Below are 12,829 nucleotides of genomic sequence, written 5' to 3' on the forward strand. Positions count from 1 at the left end.
TCCCCCTTTCTCCTTCGATCGTGTTCAGACTCCCTCCCCGTTGAAAGCGGCCGCCGCAGAGAAGGCGGAGACAACCATGCTGGTCGAGAGGGTGGTCCAGCTGATCAACTAAGGCGTCACCGGCATGGATTTGTTGGAGGTATTCCTCAGTCAGCGCATTCAACCGCTCCAGGCTCGTGACCACTCTATGTGGATGTATTCCGGAGCCGGCGACACCTCTCGGGTTCATCCAGAGGAGGTACCGGCCAAAACAGTGGCCCAATGGATGAGGAGTATTACAGGAAACAAGGACAACCCCAGGGGCGCCAGGAGAGTCGATCCTTTCAGCAACAGTAATCAGCCAGACAAGGTTCGGCCGCTACAACCGATTACTCTTGGGTGCTTTTTCTGATTATTTTTGAATTCGACTGATTTCCACTCGACTTCTTGTCTTGTAGATTTATACAGAGATGTACTCGATGCCCAATGGTGAACAAGCTATGGAGCATGATCATGAGGGCGAGGACAGCACGGAGGAGAGTGGTGATTGGGAGTCGTCGGACGACGATGATGAAGACGAGAGCGACGAATCAAACGACGAGGAGGTAGTCGACTCACTGCCTCGTTCAGATGTTGATCCAAGCAGCACCATGATCCAGCGGGCAGGCGCGGCAAGGCTGTGGCCTCAAGCGCTCAAGCACAGAAGCGCGCTCGGTCTTCAACTCCGGAGCTGGCGGAGAAAGTCACCAAGCAGCCCAAGATCAACCCCTCAAAGGCTTGGAAAACCTTGCCTAAGATTAAGATGGATGTTCCTGTTGCCTCTAGGTAAATGTTATTTCCGTGTTTTCTTGCTCCGATTGATTCTTCTGCTCTGACCGAGTGGATGGTGAACTTTTCCAGCCCAGCCTCTGCCGCGACTGATATGGATATCGACAAGGTCCCAAATGATGAGGAAACCGATGACGCGGCTACCTCCAAAGCTAGTAAGTCTGCTCGACTCGAATTTATTCGGTCGATTGGATTGTTCGTCAGTGGCATCTCTAATTTTTTTTGTTTGTTGCAGCTCCACGAGACGTTGTCGTGCTTCCAGACGATGAAGAAGAAGTGCCTCTGAGGGAAAGAAGGAGGAGGGACAAGGGACCGAGCAGGAAAGCGCCTGAGGTTCAGGTTGCTCAGTCGACACTGATGCCTAGGACAGCGGTCGAGCAATCCACAGATCCGTCTCGCACCAACGTCACATTCGCTATCCCGTGTCGACTGATTGCCCATCAGGGTCGGCTGCTCAGGCCCCTGCTGCTCCAATACAACCCCATGCATCAGACCCAGCAGCTGCTTCGACTGCCCTGCCATCATCGCTTTTCACTGCGTACCAAACTCCAGACGACCCACCGAGTGCCGCCAAGGAATCTCTTCTTCAGTTGAATCTTGTGATGGGGCAGATGAAAGTGGTGCACGAGGCCAGTCAGGTGACCTACAACGTCGGCGCTGCTCTGCAAACCTATGTCCAGGTTAGTTGATTTCCGACTGATCTTATTTCTCATCCGATCACACACTGGGGTTTGTCTGCCTTAAAGTTGTATAGGTCTTCCACTTGAGTCGACTTGGATTGAGTCGATTGAGTTTTTGAACCAGTGGGGGCACGCTGAGTGCACCCACTGGGTGTAGTCCCCGAGACCATAGTTGACTGTGGGCAGTCGACTGTGGTATGAGAATCTAAATTTTCTCACTCGGCCTGGGCAGACCATGCCAAGTGAAACCTGAACTAGTGGGAGCAGGCTAAGTGCACCCACTGAATGTAGTCCCCGAGACTGTGGTCGACTGCGGGCAGTCGACTATGGTCTGAGAACACCTTTCTTTGCCTTTTTTTACAAATCTAGCTGGACAGACCATGCCGAGTGTTGAATCAAACCAGTGGGGGCACGCTAAGTGCACCCACTAGGTGTACTCCCCGAGACTACCGTTGAATGTTTGACTCGGAGGTAGTCTTAGAGTAACTTTCACTGTGATGTTCTTTTGTTTCTGTCGACTGATATGTCTTATATGTTGACTACAGAAATCTTGTGATCTTGGGGCTCAAGTTTCTACACTGAACAAGCAGCAAATCAGCCTCAATCTTGATCTGGAACTAGCCAAGAAGAACCTCAAGACTGCTCGTGACGAAGTAGCTGCCAGGGGAGGTAACCAATCATCAAAAAGATGTTCCCTATGCTTCAGCCATAGGCTCTATCATGTATTCAATGCTGTGTACCAGACCTAATGTGTGCCTTGCTATTAGTTTAGCAGGGAGGTACCAAAGTAATCCAGGAGTGGATCACTGGACAACGGTCAAGAACATCCTGAAATACCTGAAAAGGACTAAGGATATATTTCTCGTTTATGGAGGTGACAAAGAGCTCAGCATAAATGGTTACGTTGATGCAAGCTTTGATGCTGATCCGGACGATTTTAAATCGCAAACCGGATACGTGTTTATATTGAAAGGGTGGAGCTATCAATTGGAGCAATTCTAAACAAAGCATCGTGGCGGGATCTACGTGTGAAGCAGAGTACATTGCTGCTTCAGAAGCATCGAATGAAGGAGTCTGGATGAAGGAGTTCATATCCGATCTAGGTGTCATACCTAGTGCATCGGGTCCAATGAAAATCTTTTGTGACAATACTGGTGCAATTGCCTTGGCAAAGGAATCCAGATTTCACAAGAGAACTAAGCACATCAAGAGACGCTTCAATTCCATTCGCGATCAAGTCTAGGTGGGAGACATAGAGATTTGCAAGATACATACGGATCTGAATGTTGCAGACCCGTTGACTAAGCCTCTCTCACGAGCAAAACATGATCAGCACCAAGGCTCCATGGGTGTTAGAATCATTACTGTGTAATCTAGATTATTGACTCTAGTGCAAGTGGGAGACTGAAGGAAATATGCCCTAGAGGCAATAATAAAGTTATTATGTATTTCCTCATATCATGATAAATGTTTATTATTCATGCTAGAATTGTATTAACCAGAAACTTAGTACATGTGTGAATACATAGACAAAGTGTCACTAGTATGCCTCTACTTGACTAGCTCATTAATCAAAGATTGTTAAGTTTCCTAACCATAGACATGAGTTTTCATTTGATTAAAGGGGTCACATCATTAGGAGAAAATGTGATTGACCTGACCCATTCCATTAGCTTAGCACTTGATCGTTTAGTTTACTGCTATTGCTTTCTTCATGACTCATACATGTTCCTATGACTATGAGGTTATGCAACTCCCGATTACGAGAGGAACACTTTGTGTGCTATCAAACGTCACAACGTAACTGGGTGATTATAAAGGTGCTCTACAGGTGTCTCCGATGGTACTTGTTGAGTTGGCATAGATCAAGATTAGGATTTGTCACTCCGATTGTCGGATAGGTATCTCTGGGCCCACTCGGTAATGCACATCGCTATAAGCCTTGCAAGCATTGTAACTAATGAGTTAGTTGCGAGATGATGTATTACAGAATGAGTAAAGAGACTTGCCGGTAACGAGATTGAACTAGGTATTGAGATACCGACGATCGAATCTCGGGCAAGTAACATATCGATGACAAAGGGAACAACGTATGTTGTTATGCGGTTTGACCGATAAAGATCTTCGTAGAATATGTGGGAGCCAATATGAGCATCCAGGTTCCGCTATTGGTTATTGACCGGAGACGTGTCTCGGTCATGTCTACATAGTTCTCGAACCTGTAGGGTCCGCACGCTTAAAGTTGGGCGACGATCGGTATTATGAGTTTTTGTGTTTTGATGTACCGAAGGTAGTTCGGAGTCCCGGATATGATCACGGACATAACGAGGAGTATCGAAATGGTCGAGATGTAAAGATCGATATATTGGACGACTATATTTGGACACCGAAAGTGTTCCGAGTGGTTTCGGAGAAAACCGGAGTGCTGGAGGGTTACCGGAAACCCCCCGGGAGAAATAGTGGGCCTTATGGGCCTTAGTGGAGAGGGAGAGGGCTGGCCTAGGGCAGGCCGCGCGCCCCTCCCCCTCTGGTCTGAATTGTACTAGGAGAGGGGGGGCGACGCCCCCCTTTCCTTCTCCCTCTCCCCCTTCCTTTCCCCCTCCTAGTAGGAGGGGACTCCTCCTGGCGCGCCTACAGGGCCCGGCCGGCCTCACCCCTTCCTCCTTTATATACGGGGGCAGGGGGAACCTCTAGGCACACAAGTTGATATGTTGATCTCTCCCAGCCGTGTGCGGTGCCCCCTCCATCATAATCCACCTCGATCATATCGTAGCGGTGCTTAGGTGAAGCCTTGCGTCGGTAGCATCATCATCGCCATCATCACGCCGTCGTGCTGATGAAACTCTCCCATGAAGCTCTGCTGGATCGGAGTTCGTGGGACGTCATCGAGCTGAACGTGTGCTGAACTCGGAGGTGCCATGCGTTCGGTACTTGGATCGATCGGATCATGAAGACGTACGACTACATCAACCGCGTTGTGCTAACGCTTCCGCTTTCAGTCTACGTGGGTACGTGGACACACTCTCCCCTCTCATTGCTATGCATCACCATGATCCTGTGTGCGTAGGATTTTTTTTAAAATTACTACGTTCCCTGACAGTTTGGTTGCCCGGTTTTCCTGTTGGGCCTGCATCGCACGCTCCTCAAAGCAGCCCAAAGCCTGGCTCGCTGGAAACGCTTGGATCGGCAGTTTCTCGCGAGCCAGGCTAAGTGCGACGCGAGTTCGCATGGGCGGGAGCGAGGCGAGGGCGAGGGGGAGGGAGGGAGATGGAAATCTGGTGCGCCGTCCCGGCGCCAAATCTAGCCTCACCCCCCTTTCACTCGCTCACCCATAGCCACTGCCCCCTTTCTTCCCTACTGCCTCACCACCAGCGCCGGCTGCGATTTCAGATCTGAGCTATAGGCGGCGGCGGAGGCGTTTGCGGCGGTGACACCGTTTACGGCGGATCTGGTGCTGGCCTTGCTGTTGGCCACCGTCTGCTCGACCTAGTCTGTGCCATGGCTCCCCCTACGTCGTCCTCGTCTCTGATGCCGGTAATCAGCACCCCTACCCCCCTTTGTTAGCTCAGTGGTTAGGCCGTTAAGCTGGGTGTAGAATCGATTTCCCACTGAACGAACCGTCGATGTCGACTAGGTTATGGACGCACGAATGAGGCTGATAATCCAGGAAGCAGCACTGATTAGTGTGATTCAGGCATGGGTCATGTTCATGCACCAAAGAGCTGTTCGTCGTGCTGGGAGACCTTTGATTCGTTATGGTCCATTGTTTTCCCAGGAACAGGAGAGGATCCAAAATCTGAACTACATCTACAACTGCAATGACGTCGAGACTCTATGGATGCTTAGAATGAAAAGAGCACCATTTGCCAGGCTTGTCGAGACCTTCATGAGTATGGGGCTGTTACAAGATAGCATCAACACCAGTGTCGAAGAGCAAGTGGCCATGTTCCTCCATGTTGTTGGCCATAACCAGAGGTTCAGGGTCATTCACAACATCTTCAGGAGATCAATGGAGACCATCTCTAGATACTTCAAGCGGGTGCTTTTTGCTATTGGGGAGCTTAGAGGAGAGATGATCAGGAGACCATCTGGCCAGACTCCACCCAAGATTCGCGGAAGCCCAAGAACTTCAAGGTGAGCATTGACAATATACACTTTCCATGGCTTGATATTCTTGTATTGTTCAAGTTGAGCACTAACACAGGCTTGTGATGCCATTTTCAGGATTGCATTGGGGCAATAGATGGTACTCATGTCACTGCCAGAGTTCCTAGGTCACAGTCAGCAGCATACAGGGGGAGGAAGCACTACACAAGCCAGAATGTGCTTGCTGCTGTTGACTTTGATCTGAAGTTCGCAAATGTGCTGGCTGGCTGGGAGGGGTCAGCGCATGATGCTAACATTCTCACTGACAGCATGAGTCGACCTGATGGGATCAACATCCCCGACGGCAAGTTCTAGCTTGGAGATGCTGGCTATGCATGTCGGCCGGGTATTCTTCCACCCTTCAGGAAAACAAGGTACCATCTCAATGAGTTCTCTGGTAGGAACTATCCTAGGACTGCACAGAAGCTGTTTAATCTCAGACACTCCAGCCTTACAGTAACTGTTGAGAGGGCATTTGGAGCTCTGAAGAATAGGTTTAAGATCCTGGATCATAAGCCATTCCACCCATACTCCACTCAGATTAAACTAGTTCTTACTTGTTGCATTCTGCACAACTGGATCCTCCAGTGGGGCTTTGATGAACATGTGCCTGAGGAGGAAGATGTCGAGCCTGACGATGTTGTTAGCTCCGGCCATGGTGTCGAGGCATTTGACAATGATGCTTGGAAGAACAAAATGTTGGAATGGGCAGAGGCGATGTGGCTTAACAGAGGTCAGTGCAGGATTTGAAGAAGATGGAAGAAGAACAAGAAGCAGCAGCAGAAGCAGAAGAGGAAGAGGAAGAGGAAGAGGTAGATCTGATAGCAGCAACACCGATAAACTATCCCCTATTTAGCCAACGGCTCTTAATAATTCGAACTATCATTTGATAATAGTTAGGCTGAAATGTCATTTGTTTAAGTAGATGGCACTACATGTTCAGATTTTGTGTGGTAAGCCCACCACTAGTTAGAAGTGGTGACAACACCTTATGCAGGTTGCAACCAAACACCATGTCATATGTGCGCCTAATGCAATGCGGGCAACCAAATGCCGGGTCGAAAATGGTTGTCTCATGCAACTAGGGGCATGCAGGCAACCAAACTATGTGTATCTGGGGTTATTTGGCCTGCATCCCCTCAAACCGGCTCAATAGAGCTAGACTCATCGGGCCAGGCTCGATCGATAATGTAATCAAACACGCCCGTAGTGTGCAAGTTGTACACAATCACGTAAGGTGGGCTAGTCATGCTGGTTGCCGTAACTCCATGTACTGTAGGGGGTTGTGGGTTCGATCCCACTCCAACCGTATTTCTTTTTCTTTTTTCAAACTACAAGCAGTGTGTAGAAGCGGAGAAGCCGCTTCCTTATTAGTAGGCGATTAAGACGGTGAAGTGTGCCTTATTAGTTGATTGTTGTGTTTGATCCTCGGGATGATCGACTATACACTTGTTTATACTATGGATAATGAAGCTACAAAATGATATATTTCCCCACACTTTGATGTTACAGGAATTAGAGAGGGTACCCTTGGAACCTCTCCTTAGTTCAAGCAAATGAATATGATTTAGAAGTTATCTAAACTCTAAAAATATAGTTCATTTAGTTAGACCAAATAGGGCTAATTAGAGAATACTCTAAAGGATACCATTTGCACCTGGCCTTAAAATGAACGCAAACTAACCCTTAAATTCTGTCAAATGAGGATTTTGGCGGATATCCAACTTCAGAGAGTGGAGGCTAGATTGTTAACATAAATAGGGCTAATTAGAGAGGGTACCCTTGGAACCTCTCCTTAGTTCAAGCAAATGAATATGATTTAGAAGTTATCTAAACTCTAAAAATATAGTTCATTTAGTTAGACCAAATAGGGCTAATTAGAGAATACTCTAAAGGATACCATTTGCACCTGGCCTTAAAATGAACGCAAACTAACCCTTAAATTCTGTCAAATGAGGATTTTGGCGGATATCCAACTTCAGAGAGTGGAGGCTAGATTGTTAACATAAATAGGGCTAATTAGAGAGGGTACCCTTGGAACCTCTCCTTAGTTCAAGCAAATGAATATGATTTAGAAGTTATCTAAACTCTAAAAATATAGTTCATTTAGTTAGACCAAATAGGGCTAATTAGAGAATACTCTAAAGGATACCATTTGCACCTGGCCTTAAAATGAACGCAAACTAACCCTTAAATTCTGTCAAATGAGGATTTTGGCGGATATCCAACTTCAGAGAGTGGAGGCTAGATTGTTAACATAAAAGATCACTTCGTATAGCGGTTAATTATTTTCTGGCAATACCCTACCTCAGTAAAAGAAAAAGTGTATTCAAAAGCATGCCAGCTAGCCAAAATCCTATTTAGGGGGCCAATTCATGAGGGGAAAATGATATTGTAACATACTTTCCCGTAATAATATGGACACCCCACCTTCAAAATAATACTATAAACACCCATGTGTATGTTTAGAAACAATGGATACATATTGTCATGTACGGAATTTTGTTTTGTAGCTCAGACTCCATGTAGCCTCTTAAATGAAAATTTTCAAAAATCATTTTTCAAGTTTTAACAAATTTTAGAAAAAAAATCCACATTTCTTATGTGTAAATTTTTATTATGAATGATTTAATATGTGAGCTACAAAAATTTGTGGAGTTTTAGTGCTCTCTATTCACTATTAAAATCTAAGAATTAGTTTTTTTGTGTGTAGCTCACATCTTAAGTCATTCCAACATGAAAATTTATACGCGTGTAAAATACATTCATATTGACATGTGGATTTTTTTTCTGATACTTTTTTGAAAACTGTAGCTTTTGATTTTTACCTTTTTCGGAAGTGTTAGAAGGGAGAGAGGGGTTTGGTGGAAGAGTTGTTCGTTATATTATTTGAGCCTCGTGGGCATATTTATAGGAGTACAACGATCAACTTGGAGTACAAGACAAGGCAGGACCAAATCATATTCTATCCTATACTTCCTAATAATCATATACTCAACATCCCCCACAGTCACAACAGTAGCGACGCAGACGGTGAGACAAAAGAAGAATCCGAAGGCAAGCCGACGGACACCCCCCACAGTCGTAACGGTTGATGCATCGCGGAGTCGTGGCTGGAGTGGAAACCGACGAGGTTGCTCAAGCAAGGCGGTAGCCCTTTGTGCCGATTTCGATGTAGCCGAGAGCGTAGGGTGGTGTAGCCATTGCTGAGGTAGCCGTGCGAGAGACGCCGTGGTCGATGTCGAGTCGGGGTGGCCGGTGTCGAGGTAGTCGCCGTGGACCTGAAAGAAGAGCGGCGACGGCGGCCCGAGGAGGTGGTGGCGGCTAGGTCAGAGGCACGGCAAAAGTGCTCGAAGTAGGCGAGGAAGAATCCGACAGCGTGACGAAGACCAGCGCAGACGGTGGCGTTCCCGCGCCTAGGGAGGCGGCGCGACACATACCACGTAGAAGTCAACACGCGGGGACGGCGAAGTGGGCCGTGCATCGTGACGCTACGGCCCGAAGGGGCGACGCAGTGGCAGCGTGTGGGTCGAGGCGACGGCGGGGAAGACCTCAAGGCGATCGTAGGGACCGCGTGTCACGCTCGCTAAGGCCCGACAAAGCGACACAACGGCAGCGCGAGGGTCGGTGCAGCCTCGGGGATGGCCTGGAGCGGACGGCCTCGGGGCGGTGGTTGACCGCGGGCCGTGGCATTACGGCCCGAAAGGGCGATGCAACGGCATCGCGCGGGTCGGTGCAGCCGCGAGGAGAACCACGAGACGGCGGCATGGACCGTGTGCCACGCTCGCTACGGCCCGACGGGGCGACGCAGCGGCAGCGCGAGGGTCGATGCAGCCACGAGGACGACCTGGAGTGGACAGCATCGGGACGATGGTAGATCGCGGGCCGCGGCACTATGGCCCGAAAGGGCGACGCGGCGGCAGCGTGCGGATTGATGCAGCCGGGGGAAAACCATGGGGCGACAACGCTGCGGTCTGAACGGACAACACAGTGGCAGCCTACTGCTCGATCGAAGAGGAAGCACATATATTATATACCAGATGATTTTCACTGAATCTCATAGAGGACGCACCACGTGCAAACACCCTGCATGCACGGGACACAAGCCTCCACGATTGGATCAGTGGATCTGCGTGGGAAACTGAGCAGCGTAAGAGACTTGCCTCCTCTTTACGCGTGCTTTCATCCGTGCTCCCGCGTATATGACTTGATTTGATTGGAACAAAATAAAGCCTGGTTCACCCTCTTAACAAAATCAGAAGGAGATGATTAAATTAGAAAAGGAAAAAAAATAGTCATAAAATGAAGTAGGAGCATGTATGAAAACATGAAAAAGGAACAGACAAGCCGAATCCCAGAGCAGCAGACCATGCGCGCGCATGCGAGCGAATGTCCGCGCGGGACGCGGGAGCGGCCAGAGGCCACTCGTTGCCGGAGGACGGGCTAGCCCAAGAGGCTCCAAGGCCGCCGCAGTAACCGATCTCGGTGGATGCAGGCCGGGTCGGAACGATGCGCGTATGTACGCGGGTGTTTCGAGTAGCCGCGTGCCAGCGTGTAGTCATCGTCAAGGTTGAAGCAGATGCGTGCAAAGGGTGGACAGACGAACTCAAACTGATCTTAAATTGAAAAATTAAAAAAACACCGATACAGAAAAAAATAATCTGAAATCAACTGATGAGGAAAAAGACTCTCTGAAGGAGCTGATCAACATGATCGAGGGACGAACCCTAGGTACGGGCGGCGCGGCCCCGGACGGCGGTCATGAAGGCCGGCTGCCTCGGAGGCGGCGCGCGGGTGCAGAAGCGACGGCGGCTAGGGTTTATGATCGATTAGGCCGATACCATGTTAGAAGGGAGTGACAGTTTGATGGAATAGTTGTTCATTATATTTCTTGAACCTCGTAGGCATATTTATAAAAGCATAATGACCAATTTGGAATACAAGACAAGGCAGAACCAAATCCTAATCTATCCTATACTTCCTAATAATCATATACTCAACAGGAAGGACTTCATAGAGCTGAGTTTCAAAACATCTAACTCTTGTCAGATTGTATTAATATACAAAATTTGAGTCATAATGCAATTTTTTTGCATCCCGTAAGGAACAAAAGGTGGATGCTTAAATGTACTTGATTTGTCTTCTGTGGACTAGGGAGTAGAGTCCATAGAAACAGCCATGCATGCAAACTATTAAGAGTACGATTGTGAATGTTAGAACTTGCAAGAAAATGGGGATTCGAGTTAAAAAGATGCAAATAGGAGGTGGCTCGAGGTTTAGAAGTTGTCATCATCCTGCTCCTCATTGACGGAGGTTCAAACCATGTACTTCCTCCGTTTCGAATTATTTGTCTTGGATTTGTCTAGATACGGATGTATCTAGACTTATTTTAGTGCTAGATACTTCCGTATCTAGACAAATCTAAGACAAATAATCTAAGACAAATAATTCGGAACGAAGGGAGTAGGTTATAAGACAACAAAATGTCTCGACAACACCGTCCACAAGGAGCCCACCAATTGCATGCCCACCTATCTAACTAGTGGCGGCATTAACCCCAAGACATGTCGGGCAGCCGCTTGGGGTGTGGCCGAGATGTGCTTCATTGGCTGTAGCGTACAGTGGTACTGTTGCATATTATTGCCCATGGTAGGTACAAGTCCGGCCTGGGCCGTGGTGAGATCTTGGCTCTGGCATTCTATCCAACCATGGCTTATGGACCACAAAGGTCCAAAGTCACTCGGCGAGGTCTTCCATAAACAAGGCGATGTCTGGATCCAGAACCCCGCAGCACAGACCCATCAGGTTATGCAGATGTTCCACGGTTATCGAACCAAAGGAAATGACAAAGCACTATCTCAGACTAGACTCATCTTCCACTGCCCTTGAGTGTTGTCGACGATACATCGAGGACTCATTCGATTTGGAGGAAATCAAAACGTAGGAATTAGGAGTAGTATAAGAATATGATAGGATGGCACTTGCCATCCTAAGAAATTGACTTGCCTCGTTCCTACGCGTAAAATGAGCTTTGAGTGAATGTGTAGTTTTCTCCAAAAACACGGGAAATGAGTAGTATTCCTACGAAATTCCTGCACGTATTTCCTACAAACCGAATGCATACATAGAAAATTTTCCTCTGGAATCCTTATTCCTATGTTTTTCCTACGAAAATCCTCCAAACCGAATGAGGCCTGAGTTATTGTCGATGGTACGTGCAGGTGGGGAGGGCATGCAAATAGAAACAACCAAGGAACATGGACGCGGTCCCTAGGTGTTCATTATTTGTATGCAGATCGCCGTGGCATCACCTGGATGGGGTGGCCTCGCCAGTGACAACGAGCTCCCCTCTCTTCCCATTGCCTTGCGGTAGCTAATGAGAAAATTTTGTGTGCAACAAAATGGGAAAGGGGGGAGGGGGTCTCGTGGAAACAAAATGAGGGCACATTGACTCCTTTACTAATTGTTTTTGGGAGGAGAGGATTCTGGTCGGCAGCCGGCCAACGCGGGAAGGAACTGGATTAACAGATGGCCAATTTTGTATTGGCCACATGTTGTTCTTTTGAGTTGCCATGTGTTGTTCTTTGTTCGATGTTGTGTTGTGTCATGCATGTCGCGCCGTGGAATTTGCGATTTTTATCCCATCGTGTAGGTGAAGGGACATAAATTACAGGCCGGGCCAGACCAATTCAGGCTCATCAGCTCGTTGACGAGCACTTTTTCTGCACCGCACCCGGACCGGACGGCTAGAAAAAATGGCTCTAGTTTGTCCACCATTTTGTATTAGCACATAATCCCTCCGTTCTAAAATACTTGGTGTAATTTTAGTTCAAAATGTGTTACGTGTTTTTACTACAGCCTGAATTCATTTATGCACACAATTCATTGAACTCCGGTATGTTCACACCCTGATTAACCCACTAAATATATGCATCCTCTGTCACAATAGATTTTCAACCAATTGTCGTTCTGATTATTAAGTGATAACGACATAACCCACTCAACCATATGTTTGATTGGATGCTAAAAACATATGTTTGACTCATTAAACATTGGCTAGTACGAGTAGGGCGTTTCGGTGCTCAGGCTCATCTGCACCCGGTTAGAAAATAATCATACAAAAATCAAAAGAAATTCAAAAAATTCCAATTTGTTGTTGTGCAATAGACAATCTGATGCCTGAGGCCTGTGCCAAA

The 12,829-nt window shown here is 47.7% G+C and overlaps 1 pseudogene; it reads left to right on the forward strand.

Annotated features, from left to right (window-relative positions):
- Positions 1-1,409: 1,409 nt before the first annotated feature.
- On the forward strand, positions 1,410-6,383 carry LOC125506682 (annotated as a pseudogene).
- The last annotated feature ends 6,446 nt before the right edge of the window (positions 6,384-12,829 follow it).

This window comes from Triticum urartu, chromosome 5, assembly GCF_003073215.2.
Source record: "Triticum urartu cultivar G1812 chromosome 5, Tu2.1, whole genome shotgun sequence".
Taxonomy (NCBI): Eukaryota; Viridiplantae; Streptophyta; class Magnoliopsida; order Poales; family Poaceae; genus Triticum; species Triticum urartu.